Here is a 15,313-nt window from a genome sequence, read left to right on the forward strand (position 1 = left end):
CATCTTTATGGAACAAATGATTTCTAGTCCTTATTCCCTCAATAATTTGTTGTTCAATAAATGCTAATTGATGATGATACAATAACATTTTATAAATTTAATTTTCTCCCTTTCTCTCCTCTGGGAAGATACATGAAAAGTATGCTTTAGATAATTTTTTGCTTCAACTCATCCAACTTCTTGCTAAAGCTACTTTTCCTTTAGAGTGTTTCTTTAACCGCTTAGTCCTTAGTGCCCTAGAGCAGAGCTTTCTAACCAGTGATACACAGTGTACCTAAAATGGGTAATGAGTGTGCCTGGGGAGGACTCTCTCCACCTTCCAATTGATGAGTGTGGTCTCAGAGTAGCAAGTGCTCCATGGTCCCTCTAGCTAAAGCAGTTGCTTCCATTTACCCCAGTGTCTGTACCTATGTTATTAATACTATCTGTATGTGTCATGAAAGGGTAGAAAGACTGGCCAACAAAACAATAATAATTCTAAATTAAAAAAAAATCTCATTTAACCCCTCTGAGTGTCTTTTCACGTTAATAATTTATAAAAATGTTAGCTTCACCATTCACTGTTAGATTCAGATATTTGCAATTACATTTTTCTAGGAAAGAATTTTTAAAAAGTTAACAGACAGCATCTTTCTGAAAGTGAAAAAGTCAAGAACAAAATAAGACTGATATAATTTCAAGATGCTATATTAAATTTAAAAAGCTAACTTGCTAAGAGAGTAGGTCTTAAAAGTTCTCATCACACACACACACACACAAAATATCTGTAACGTTATATGATAAAGGATATTAACTAGCCTTACTGTGGTGATAATTTTGCAATATATACAGATATTGAATCATGTATACCTGAAATTGATATTATATGTCAATAATACCTCAATTAAAAAAATAAGTCACACACTACTGCATTAGTGTACAGTTATTCAAGACCCTTTTTGAATAAAAATTCTTTGAGGAAGAAAAATCTAACTTTCATGTTGTCTTAATATTTAATAACTTATTTTGTGATTTATTTCCAATATAAGAATGCTTTCTATTCATTAAGATCTTAGACTTATATATTTCAGAAAAGTTGCATGGAACATCATAAAACATTCTCATAATGACAATATGCTGATTTGCATCATATTTTACTTTCTGTTTCTACATAAAGTTCTATTTCAAGTAAATGAAATATCAAAACTGAACACAATAATTTTTGACAAGCAATAATGAGTTCATTCTAGAAGAGTTGACTGAAGGAGGTATAGGTTCGATTTTTGTAAGAAAGGCCCAATTAACAGTGGTTTAAATAAAACATTATTTCTCTCACAAAAGAATTCAGGACAAGTATGATAACTCAAAATGTCAGGGGTCTAGGCTCTCTGATCATGTACTACTCCAGTATCCTCAAAAAATTATTTCCACTTCATGGTTGAAAATGTCTGCTCCAACTCCAGCCGTAATGTCAATGATTTAGTTGTGCGAAGGAGTAATGTAGAGGACATAACTTTTTTATAATTGCTTAAACTATAGATTTCATACATTATTACTTTCTCTCACATTCTAATGGACAAGATATAGGCACATGGTCATGATGAGAAATGCAATCCAACTAAAAACTCCTATCACGTTGAAAGAGAAATAGCAACATTATAAAATAATTAGCAACCTGTGCAGCAAAGGACCAATGTGGAAACATCCATACATAATCACATATGAGACAAAGTAGGACATATTTATTGTGCCCTTATTTGATTTTATTGGATACCTAAAGGGAACACAGGGATGTCACTATATAGCGTTTCCTTTGATATGAGGTATGGTCCCAGAAAATAATTATTTTCCACTCCAAGATACATTTTTAAAAGATTTTATTTATTCATGAGAGATACACACAGAGAGAAGCAGAGACGTAGGCAGAGGGAGAAGCAGGCTCCTCACAGGGAGACTGATGTGGGATTTGATCCCAGGACCCCGGGATCATGCCCTGAGCCAAAGGCAGACGCTGAACCACTGACCTACCCAGGCATCCCAAGATACATTTTTTTTCTATTATAAAATTTAAAAATTAAGGCAGTCCTTTAAGGAATTTATCCTCTATTAGTAAAAAAAGATAAAAATTTAATGTCATACATTAAGTTTAATAATAGAAATGTGTGCAAGGTTTAGTGGTGGGATAATTACTAAAACAATTAGGTCATTCAAATAAAATTTTATCAAGGATTTATGCAATGCTTGAGCTGGGTCTGAATGGTGAACCTGTGAGTTTCCATCTATTTCTTAGAAGAAGAGAAATTATGCACGACTTTAGTTTACTAAGGAGTTATTTTTCATCATTATAGCCAGAAGATCTGGCAGTGAGAGAAGGTTCCAGACCTTGTTCAGGGTTCCTGTTCAGTGAACCTCCACTGATGATGGTGACCCTTGTTGGGCAGGGCCCTCTCTCTTCAGAACTGGGGTGGGAGCTTGCTCTTACTAGTTCTGGAGTCTGCATTATCTATGTCTTATGGTTTTCCTACTCTGTCATTATTCTCCTCCTCTCCTCCTTGTCTTCCTCTTCTTCTTCCTCTTTGTCCTTTTTCTCCTCCTTTAATCTTTGAGTAAAACCCTATTAATTATCTCAATTTGATGCTGTCCATCTGTTTCCTACTGGAAACTTGATGAGTATGTGTTATTATATATTGAAAACATGTAAAATACACAATAAAAATGAGAGATGAAAGTCTTATTCTGAATTACAAACACAGTTATCACACACACACAAATAATCATTTAGTAATGAAAATGGAACACATAAGAGCACAATAATACAGAGATGATTTAATATAGCATTCTTGGTCAGGAGCATGTCATACAGACAATATTTTTAGGATTGGATTTTTATAAAACTTTGAATTCATATATATGTATATCAGTTGGAATTTATATGCTTATATATTTATGTCCAATGAATTAAGCATATAATTTTAAATAACAATAAAATGTAAAATTAATCATTAGAACATTGAGAAACATTCCTAATTATAGTGTGGTCAATTTCTGAGTTCATTTCAACAAATCAAGGAACAAAATAACCAAAAAAAGTGCAAAAATTGCAGTGATCTTATATAAATAGTCTTTAATTATCACTGCTTAAAATAAAATGTTAAATTTAAATCACAGATTTATATATAGTCAATAATAATTAGGATATTGCTCTTTAAACATATATGGTAGTGCTAAGGCAATATCATACGTGAGTTCATAGTGAATATATTTTCAATATGTAAGTGATAAGTATATAAATATTAAAATGAGAAATTTTCAGAAAGCAATGGAAGAGGAATATAAAGAAAAAATGAAGCAATAAAATGTATATTAATGATGTATAGTAGACGTATGTTAAGTATATATTAAATGTGTATTAAGTGATGTATGTTAAATGATGATTCCAAAAGTTGACTGCTTTCTTTTTTTTTTAAGATTTATTTATTTATTTATGATAGACAGAGAGAGAGAGAGAGACAGAGAGACAGAGAGACAGAGACACAGGAAGAGGGAGAAGCAGGCTCCACGCTGGAAGCCTGATGCAGGACTCGATCCTAGGACTCCAAGATCGCTCCCTGGGCCAAAGGCAGGCACCAAACTGCTGAGCCACCATGGATCCCCAGTTGACTATTTTCAAATGCGTAATATGTCAAATAATATATTCCAATTTTTAGAGAATGTGAAAAATATATTTAGAAATCAGCAAAAAACACAAATCAGAAAAAAATGAAATACTTTTTGAGTCTAATCTTATTTCTAAAAGCATGTATCATCAGTTAAAAATATTTTTTAAAAGTCTAAATCAATAGAAGAGTCTAATTTAATTCTGAGAAAATATAAGTTACCTCAACTGATTTAAGAAAAAATTTAAAATCTGGAAAAAAAGATAACAAAAGTGATTTAAATTATAATTTTTAAACAATTTCTAGATTCTCTCTGGGTTAAGAAGTTCATTAAAAACACCCTTTTCCATAAGAAGAATAGAAAGACAACAGGTTTCTACAAAATGAAAAACAAGCAAATGTCACAAATTTTAGGCAATTAAATTGTTCATTCCTGTGCCATAAAATTTGAAACCCTACATATAAGATATATTTTTTTCTTTACAGAGCATAAAAATGGAAAGCTCATTTCCAAAAATAATATTGATAATTTTCTTGACAAAATGTAATACAGAAATAATATCCATCAAATTATTGTATATTTTGATGTTTGCTTCTGTCCATGATGAAGTAATGGAGAGCAGACCTATCCTCCTATTGAGAAGGGGGTCCAAATCAGATTCTACTGTCTCTGAGTTGATGAGACAGAGATGGGGTTATCAGAATGCAGTGACTGGATTCTTAAGGGCAGATTTCCAGAGAGAAGGCAGGTCTTAACATTTGAGGAAAAAGAAAAAAAAAAACAAAGCAAACATACAAATTCTTCTGGAGGATGAAACACTGTGAGCTCAATTGATGAGTCAGCATAACTTAGAGAACAAAACCTTACAGGAACAATACGGACTCATGTCTATTGCAGTTCTTTGACTCATGAACATTGATGCAACAAGTCTAGCTAGAATACCTACCAACAATTTGAATCCACCAACACATGATTTTACATCCGTGAAAGGTTGACTATATATTTTAGGAATGCAAATATATTAAATATTTCTGACACTATTCCCTATAGCCCACACCCCCCTTACCCCATCATTAACAAAATTTTGAAGAAAAATATCATGCCTGAAGAAGAAGCTCTTGGAAACATTACATATTTGTTCATGAAAAAGCTTTTATAACCTTAAGATCAGAAAGAAACTTTATTAATATAATAAAGAGTAACCAACCAAATGAGCACAATCCATAAAGCCAACAATATACTTAATGGTAAAATGCTGGTAGCTTTTCCCTTGGGAGTAAAACAGGCAAAGAAGTTTGCTATTATCACTTATCTTCAACATTGTACTGGAGTATTTGAAACCTATTGTTAAGCAGAAGAGGAAAAGCTCTAAAAAAATGGATAATTTTGACTGCATTAAAGGTAAAACATTCCAATTTTTAAAATAGTCCTTTAAGAAAGTGAATGTCAAACCAAATAAAAGAGGATATTTGCAATCCGTATAAAATAAATGGCTCAGAGTTCATAAACAATTCATAAAAATCAATAAGGAAAAAGTCTATGTAGTAAAAAAAAATGGGCAATGAATTTGAACAGGCAGTTTGTAAAAGTGAATATCCACATACACAATAATTGTACAACAGAGTACCTATTGCTAGTTTTACTCATAGTAATTGGAAAATGTAAAATAAAACCACAGTGAGATTCTATTAGACACCACCAGGATGGCTCCAATTTTTAAAAACCTGAAAATGTCAGTGTTAACAAGGATATGGAACAATAGGAACTTTCACACAGCTTTAGTGGAAGTGTAAATTGGAATAACCATTGTGGAAACCAATTTGACTTGTCAATTAAGTGGAAGAGGCACACACTTTATTATCCATAGTTCTAATTAGGAATTTGTCCAGCAGAAATGTGTACACATTTGCCCTAGAAGATACATACCCAAATCTTCACTGTAACATTATTCACAATAGCCCCAAACTGGAAATGATTTAAAAATCTACCATAGAGTGGGCACATGAACTGTGGTTTATAATTACAGCAGAGTACTATTCAGGAAAGTGAATGAACTTAAGCTGTAGGCAAGAACATGGAATAAAATAGATGTATAATATAAACTTATTGTTGGAAGAATCAATATACATAAATACATACTATATTACTCTATTTGCATAAAATTCAAAAATTGGTGATATAAACCATTGTGTTTGGGTATGTGTGCTAACTAGTGTGTCAAAAAGGAAGAAAAACAATACTATTAAAGGATGTGGAAGAAAACATGTCCTGGGGGCTTCTGGAAGTTGCAGGCAAAGTTCTATTTCTTCACCTGTTTACACTTGGGATTTACTCTATAATAATACATTGAGTATAATATATTTTATGTACTTTTCTGTATATATATTACAGTACACACAAAAATTCAATAAAATCAACACAGTTTCTAGTCTTACTGGCTTTTAATCAAATGAACTCTGTATTTTAATTGAAAAGTTAAAATAATGTTGAATGCTACAAATTGGAAGAATATGTCAGTTAATTTACTCCTTTACCTTTATATTAGAATTGTTTCCTTATCATTAATGGTGTTGAGTTTTTATACAAACACATGGATTTTCTCTTCTCTAGTTTTACAAGTAATTTTGTACTGCTTTGTTTTTGAAGAGCTTTGTAACAAGTGGACATAAGTGAATTTAAGCAGACATGGCCTGTGAAACGCTCGCTTTTCTAGCTTTTGTTTCACAAAAAACCTGAGCTGTTAAAGCTATTTTGTTAGGTGTTTCACTGTCAGGAGACAGAGCTTTTGTGAAGAAACTAGGAAATAAGGAGAGATTCCTGGTATCTTCAGAGTCTAAAGTTAGTGTGTCTCAGGATTAAGGAGATTTAGGTTTTGCACCTTTTGTTGTTGTTGTTGTTGTTGCAAAGTGTAAGGAATAAGGAAATTAGAGGCCCCAGGAAGGATGAGACTTCACTTTAGGCGAGCCCAATGAGAATGGGCTTGGACCTAAATTTATGTTGATATAATAATGATTATATAGCTGGTGAAAAGGCACAAGGAGAAGCTTCTAAAGTATATTTTAATGTTTAACTTTGGTGTCAATTGTCTGGATGTTTGCTTTGTAGAATTCAGCTGTACATGTGCTTTGTGCTCTCCTTCTCTTTGTATTACTCTGTGGTCTCTTGAAAATACCGGCTGAATGCAAACATTGGATGTTGATGCTTTATTTGTGAGGTTCAATTCCAGGAAATGAGAATGAGGGCAAAGGGAAGTGAGTTACAGTGGGAGCTGATGGAGTACCATGCTGATCCTGATTCATGATAACTGCAGAAGATGCCACTGGCTGTTTGCTAGGTGCACCTGTCATGCCTTGCAGACTATCTCCAGGCAGGGTCTACAGAGAAATAGTATCTCAGTAGAGAACAGTGAAGAGAAGGAGAGGGTATTTATGAGGACTCGTTATGGTCCCTTGTCTGCATTGGTCAAAGATCACAGCATCAGGTATTGATTCCTCTGTGCTTCTGGAGTGCACTATTTGATCTGTTAGGTGGCCTCTTCAGAAATCAGATATTATGCTCTGTTTTGTGCTTCCCTTCAGTTCAAGAGATCTTTGGAGAGCCAGATTCTCTGAGGTGGTGGTCAATCGACCTCTGGTGGAGAAATTCTGTGAGTGTGTTTTTGTTGGAATGCCTTGAGAGCAACTGCAGGGACACAGACATAGGAAGGTCCAGGAGGCAGGAGACACCGAGAGGACGTTAAGGTCTTGAAGATATATTTGACAAAAAGAAATTTTAAGACAAGAAAGTAAAGTTATAGGATGTGGAAGAGACATTAAAGTTACTTGAAATAAATTCCTCTTAGACATTAAAGTTACTTGAAGTAAATTCATTGTCTCAGGGATCCCTGGGTGGCTCAGTGGTTTAGTGCCTACCTTTGGCCCAGGGAGTGATCCTGGAGTCCCAGGATCCAGTCTCAGGATCGAGGCCCACGTGGGGCTCCCTGCATGGAGCCTGCTTCTCCCTTCGCCTGTGTCTCTGCCCCTCTCTGTGTGTGTCTCTCATGAGTAAATAAGTAAAATATTTTTTTTTAAAATTCATTTTCTCTAGTATCTGTCACTTTATTTTTTTCTATTCTATCAGTTTAAAATGTATTCTAACACACTGATAAAAGAATTTCATTTCCTTGATTTCTCTGCTTAGAAAAATAGATTTTATTTCTGAGCTACAAAACAAATCAATTTGTAGCTTCATATTGGCAGGGAAAAAAAGTAGTCCATAATAATCTCTTTGTGATAGTGTTTGAAAATGTATGCTTTGTTTCAAAGGGGTTGTATCATTTATTACTATTACTATATAAATAATTCTATACATTATATGGAAATTTTTATCCTTTCTTACTTATTTTCAAACACTATGGTTTAATATTGTACTTCTAAGTAGCTTTGGAGGAGCACCTGGGTGACTCAGTTGGTTAAATGTTTAATTAATTGTTAATTAATTCTTGAATTCAGCTCCAATTATGATCTGTGTCATGAGCCCACATCAGGCTCTGCACTGGCTGTGGAGCCTGCTTAAGATTCTCTTTCTCCCTTTGCTTCCACCCCCCCGCACTAAAAAATTAAAATAAAAAAATATAAAGTCACTTTGAAAATAATTTCCTGGTCTTTAATGATGTTTTAGTTTTTATTAATGGGCACAATGTATAACGTCAAAAGTTCTTTTTTAGATTCAATGATGACTGTAAATGAATTTGTAGTTTAAGAAGTCTTATTACCAACCACAGACTTTGAAAAGGAGCAACATATAGCAAACCCTCAATTTTCTTGCTCTTTTTACTCACTTCATAACATGAAGCATTGGTCAAATCCAACCCTGTATACTTGTGCCCAGACAGTGACTGGAGAAGACATAAAAACAACAAAACAGAATTAAACAGTCTTGCTGGTCTCACTTTAAACACAGAATCACTGAACTAAAAGATTCTTCATGCTTCCCATTGATCACAATGTATTTTCCTGGTCGATTTCCTCTTTCTCACTCTCCCAATTTTCTTTTCTCTCTTCACACTTGCAACATGTCTTTCCTATTCTCATTATTAGCTGATAACCTGTTTTTCTGCTTCTTTGAAAAATGGAAGCAATCAGAAAAAAATTTTCAAGAGTTCTAATCACCCCATTTCCCCAGGTGTCTATAGATAAGTTCAAGAGACAACATCTTTGCCTGCTATTAATGAACCCTCCACACTCTTCACTGAGGTCAACCACCATGCTGTGCCCTCTATCCTGTTCTCCTTCATTCATTCAAGTTCAAAACTCTGACAGTTCTCTCATCTCTCACCTGCATTAGCATTTTTTGTCTTTTTCCTAGACCATTTGCATCAGCATGCAAATATGACTTTTAAAATTACCATCACAAGATGATCTTCTCTTGACTCCATATCTCCCTCTAGCTATTGCACGGTTTTTCATCTCCTCTTTTAAAATAAAAGAACTCTCTAAAAGAATCATCCTTGCTTGTGCTTTCTTCTCATTCTCTTTCAGAGTTATTTAGATCAGCTTTCCTCCTGTAGCATTGCACTAAACCTGCACATTATAAAAATCAGCCGTGATCTTCAATTGCCAAAGACCATTTCTCATTCTTCATTTTATTTACAAGTAGCATTTGCATCATTGGTCAGTATGTCATCTTGAAACACTTTCTTTACCCAGCTTCCAACACCACACTTGCCTGGTTTTATTCTTACCTTTATGGCCACTCATTTTCATTGTCTTTTGCTGGTTTCCTATTCATCTCCTCTATCTTTAGATATTGGAGTGTCTCAGTATATAGTAGTTAGATATCTTCTGTTTTCTATTTGTACTTACTAGTCACATGGCTTTATATCTGATCTAAATGTTGATGACTTCGAAGCCCTGGATTTCAGAAACATATATAGCTGTCTTCTTCACATTTCCACTTGATATATAACATATTTCAAAATTCTTACCTCAGAAGAGTTGGCTGTTCCCACCAGAGACTTCTGCACTTAGCAGATTATAATTATATTCCAGTTTCTTGAGCTAAAACCCTTCCTGTCAATCTTGACTCTTTCTATCACATTCACATCCAGTATTGCTGAAAATCTCACCTATTTTGCCTTCAGAATATATCCAAATTTTGACCTTTACTCTTTCTATCACCACAAGAGGTCAAAGCCTCCAACATCTTTTGTCTAGATTATTATAATACACTTCTGGTTGGATTCTCTGCTTCTGCCCTTACTCTACCCCTTCGTACCACTAATCTTGCAGACAGAGTGCTCTTGCTAGTGTGTAGATTTTCTTAGAGACTGACTACTCCTTATCTCACTGAGTAAATGCTAACATGTTAATATGGTTTTCAAGCCCTGACAGGATCTGGCCCTGTGTTACTCTCTAACCACATTTTTGACTCTTTTATTAACTTTCCTCCAGCTTCCCTGAATATCTTGCAGTTCCTTGAATACACCAGATACTTTTGTACTGAGGGCTTTTCACTTACTCTTCCTCTGCTTAGAAGATTCTTCCAGTTGATATAATCTTTGAAGTATATATGGAAACTCCACATATACTTAAATTTTAATACCAACTTCGACATTAGTCATGGGATAAAGAAAAATAAAAATGGAAACTAAAGCATATTTAGCAATGAGAAAGCTGTCAGTACTTCATATGAATATATATAGGATGGGGCACCTGGGTGGCTCAGTTGGTTGAATGACATGTGATGAGCTCCATGCTCAGTGCAGAATCAGCTTGAGATTCTTTGCTTCTACCTCTGCTTCCTCCTCTACCATCCCCTTCTTGCACTCTCTCTCTCTTGCTCTCTCAAATAAATACAATATTTTAAAAAATTATAGATATAGCATAAGCTTATACAGGAAAAAATATAGCCTTAATTGCTTTATTAAAAAAGGAAATGCCCCAAACTATGAATGAAATATTCAAGAAGGGATAGAAGGGAAGAAAACTTCTAAAAGTACAAGAAAAATAAAAAAAAACAATTAACAGTGAAAAAGGAAATACATGATATCAAAAATAAAAAGCTGAACTGACTCATTGAATAAACTAGTAAAATCAGCAAACTTTAGAAAAGATTAATTAAGAACATTGAAAGAAAGTACAAAGAAACAATATTAGAAAGAAAAGTTCAACCACAGACGCTGCAGAGTTTTAAAGAAATTATTAGGAAGAAATTTTGCCAAATATTGGAAAACTCAAGTGAAGTGAACAATCTTTATAAAAATGGAACTAAAACCGAATTAAGGAGAAATATAAACTATATAAATCATATAAAAGTGAACAAACTCTAGTAGTTAAGTTATTCTTCTCACAAAATATCAGATTCCAGTTTTATATAGGTAACACTCCTTTAAAACAAATATTTTCAAGTTTGTATATAACATTTCAGAAAAAATATATTGGCTACTGCATGTATTTTATCACAAAGCAAGGCACATATGTTGTGAGAAATGAAATATACATGTCAGCTTCACTCAGTAATAGAGGTAACAAAACCCTCCAAACAAAATATAAACAAACTAAATCCAGCAATGTCTAAAAATATAATACATTTTATAAAATTGTGTTTATTTTCTAATGCAAGGATAATTTTCCATTACAAAATTTATCAAGGTAATTCCCATTAAAGTGAAGTCAATAGGATATATATCATTAGAAGCAAAGAGAATATTCAATAAAGCTCAATATCCATTCATAAGGCAAATTCTAGAAAATGATAAAATATATACCAAAACTGTACAACAAATACCATATTTTATAATTAAATATTGAAAGTGTTTTTCCAAAAAGCAAGAAACATGGTCTAAGATGGCCTTTATAAGCATCTCTTTAAGAAAAAAATTATTTGAGAGAGAAAGAGAGGGAGAGGGGAGCCGAGGGAAAGGGACAGCACAGAATCCAATGTGGGACTCGATTCCATGACCTTGGGATCATGACCTGAGCTGAGATGAAGAGTTGAACACTTAACTGACTGAACCACCCAGATGCTTCTAAGCATTTCCTTATAATTTTTCCCTTGAGATTCAAGGTAGGACAGTATTAGAAGAAAACAAAATGCAAGAGTATAAAGATAAAAAAAAAAAGATAAAATATTCATTCAGCAATGAAAGGATTATCTTCATAGAAAACAAGAATTGTAGAAATTATTGGCATTTTATAAGAGATTCTAGCAATGTCTGATTCAAGAATCAATATATAAAACAATTTTTTGACTATATATTTGTAAAATATAATTGGAAAACATAATTTGGGAAACTAAACAATTTACAGTAGCTATAATTGCAGTATTTTAGAATAAATATAACCAAAGATGTGCAGGGATTTCATGCATAAAACAAAATTTATTTAAAGATTTTTTTTTAAGATTTTATTTATTTATCCATGACAGACACAGAGAGATGCAGAGAGAGAGGCAGAGACACAGGGAGCGGGAGAAGCAGGCTCCGTGCAGGGACCCCGGGTCTTTGGGATCACACCCTGGGCTGAAGGCAGCGCTAAACTGCTGAGCCACCCAGGCTGCCCTAAAGATTTTTTTTAAAGAGTTTTAAAAGTTATTTATTCGAGAAACAGAGAGAGAGGCAGAGACACAGGCAGAGGGAGAAGCAGGCAGAAGGAGAAGCAGGCTTAATGCCTGAAGCCTGACGTGGGACTCGATCCCGGGTCTCTAGGATTGCGCCCTGGGTGGAAGGCAGACGCTAAACTACTGAGCCACCCAGGGATTCCTCAAAGACTACATATTGTAAACATGTTAATTCTCCCCAAATTGATCTACTGACTATTCAATTCATGTTATATGAAAATTTCAAAAATTTCATACAAAATTTCAGTTATATGTGTGTGTGTGTCCATGTCTGTGTGGAAATGGTCATACTGATCCCAAATTTCTTTTATGTAATAACAAACTGAAAAAGGAAAAGTTGGGGAAACTTGGTATACCAAATATATAGATGTATGAAAATGCTTTAATGGGTAAGCAGTGTGGTACATATACTGCAATAGATGAGTTGATTAATGCAAGATATTAATGTTCTTAACTCTATAGGAAGGTTCATTGAAAATTCAGTAAGAAAAAGGTTGAGTTTTCGATTATTAAAACAAATAAAGCAAAGCAGAAAGAATTCCAGTTGGGTTAAGTGTGAAAAATACAACAATAACATTTTAGAAGATAACAAAAGACATTATTTTCTTACCTTTCCGGTAGGAATAGGTCTGTTAAAGACAAAAGTACAAAACACAAAGGAAACAATGAATAAATTTGCTGCCACTAAAATGAAGAACTTCTGGTCATCAGATTATACCAAACCACAATGGTAGTGAAATAATAAGCCGTACAATGTCAGAGCATTTGTGACAAATATTAAAAAAAAAAAAGTCTCTATCTAGAGCACAAAACCACCTGAGTCAGTAAGAAAAACAATCCCTTCCTACTTCCTATTTTACTAACAGGAGCAGAATATTTGAATAGGGGATTTCACAAAAGAGAAAATAGGAATGGGTGATAAACATTTTATATCCTGGGTAACCTCTCTGACAACATCACAATATGATAACTTTTTTGTTCATAAGACTGAAAAAAGAATGTCTGACAATGTCAAATGATGATATCTGGTACAGGGGAAAGTGGAAGATGTCATGGGGAGGCTCATACAGGTGGTTTCAAATACACGTGTCTCTTTTCTTTCTTTCCTTTCTTTCATTTTATTTATTTATTCACAATAGACATACAGGGAGAGAGGCAGGCTTTTAGTGGAGAGCCTGATGTGGGACTCAATCCCAGGACCCTGGGATCACCACCTGAGCCAAAGGCAGATGCTCAACCACTGAGCCACCCAGGTTCCCATTTGTCTTTCTTTTTTTTTTTTTTTAAGTAAGCCTGGAGCCCAGTGTGGGGCTTGAACTCACCATCCTGAGATCAAGACCCGATCTGAGATCAAGAGTCCAACATTTAAGTGACTGAACCACCTAGAAGCCCTACTTAAGCTGAAAGATATAGCAAAGCAGGTGTTTAAAAAAATATTCACTATTTTTTACACATATAAATATTACTTTGCATGTAATTCAATATTTAATAAACATTGAAAAGAAAAAATGTCTCAAACTTCAAAGGGTTTCATGGAATTAATAAAATCTTTTAACACTGTAGATTCAAATAGGTCAAAGATATGAGGCAAATGGGAAGATTTCCGAAGAAATCATAGGGGTGTCCCTTCTGCTGCCCAGGCACTAATGTGACTTCTTTCCCAGGGAATTATAGAGGTGTCCCTTACACTGCTCAGGCAGTAATAGGACTTCCTTACCACTAGATGCACATTGATTTTCGCGTGGGAAACAAAGACTGAAGTTTTCTCATGAGAGGTCTTTAACATTTGTTCTGTCCTCTCTTCCTCCTAATTTTAAATTTTCAAAATATTCCAATACTATTAATAGCTGTGACCAATGAAATTTTAGAAATTGAGCGCTGAAGAATGAGAAAAAGGGGCAGAGGGAACTCAGGCAAGATGGCATAAACGACCCCCAGTTGATGGAGTAAGGCTGTTTCCTGGAAATTTGGGGTCCTTTTTCATGATGTCATTTTTCACATAATTAATTATCAAAACACATTTGTGGTCTGGAGAGGCGATGTTACTTAATGACGAATATACTCTTTGGAGTCAGACTGACATTGGGTTTGGATTTTGCCTCCATCATTAATGAGCTGCCAGCAAGGAAACATGATTTAATTTCTTTAATAATCTTATTTGAGTAGCTTCAATTTCCTTCTTGGTTATGTGGGCATGGGTATTACCTCCCTCCTAAGGACAGATTTGTGGTTTAAATGATTTGGTCAGCCTGTTATACTGAACCTGACACTTTGTAAGCCCCCAGTAAGTGATAACCATGGTAATTTTACTTAATTTTACATTCTGATTTTGAAGGATCAAAAAAAGCGGGAATTTGTGACTTCTAATTGAACACCAACTCGATTATCAAGGATTGTAAAAACTGTTAGGCTTGGTACGAAAGTAGATAGTTGAAGGATGCCAAAGTAAAACCACGGGGATAACTCTCTAGTCCTGGCGGTGAGAAGTAGCTGTGTGTTAAGGAATCAGACAGTGAGGATCTAAATTCAGTGGTTGATCTTAGTGTCATTAATAGCCTGTCATCCAGATGTCACCTGATGTGATGATGGGTACTGCATCATCTTTGATGTATTCAGAATCCACCAGCCATTTAGAGGCGGACAAGAGGAAGGACACGCTAAAGTACCCTATGGCACGTCTGGAAGCTGAAGTGTTCTTCGATTTAACAAGGTGTCCTCAACCATGAGGGAAATGAAAACAGAAGGGGGAAGTATGTTAGATGAAAAAGGACAAGATCGTAGGACTTTAAGAAAACAAATTTAATATGTGTCCTAGTTTGGATAAGCCAACTCTACTGAGCATTTCTGGGACAACTGGGGGAAATTAGAATATAGACTGTATGTTAGGTAAGATGAGGAAATGTAAGGAAATGTAGACATTAAGTAACTTTAAAAATGTGTATGTGTGTGTATGTGTGACACAGCAAAATATCTGCAAAGTATTACACTAAGGTATAATCTAAAGAATGTGTATAGAAATCTACGGATGGTAGAAATAATGACATTTCTATTTTCTTGGTATTGTTTATCTGAATTTCCT

The sequence above is a fragment of the Canis lupus genome, chromosome 17 (assembly GCF_048164855.1).
Source record: "Canis lupus baileyi chromosome 17, mCanLup2.hap1, whole genome shotgun sequence".
Taxonomy (NCBI): domain Eukaryota; kingdom Metazoa; phylum Chordata; class Mammalia; order Carnivora; family Canidae; genus Canis; species Canis lupus.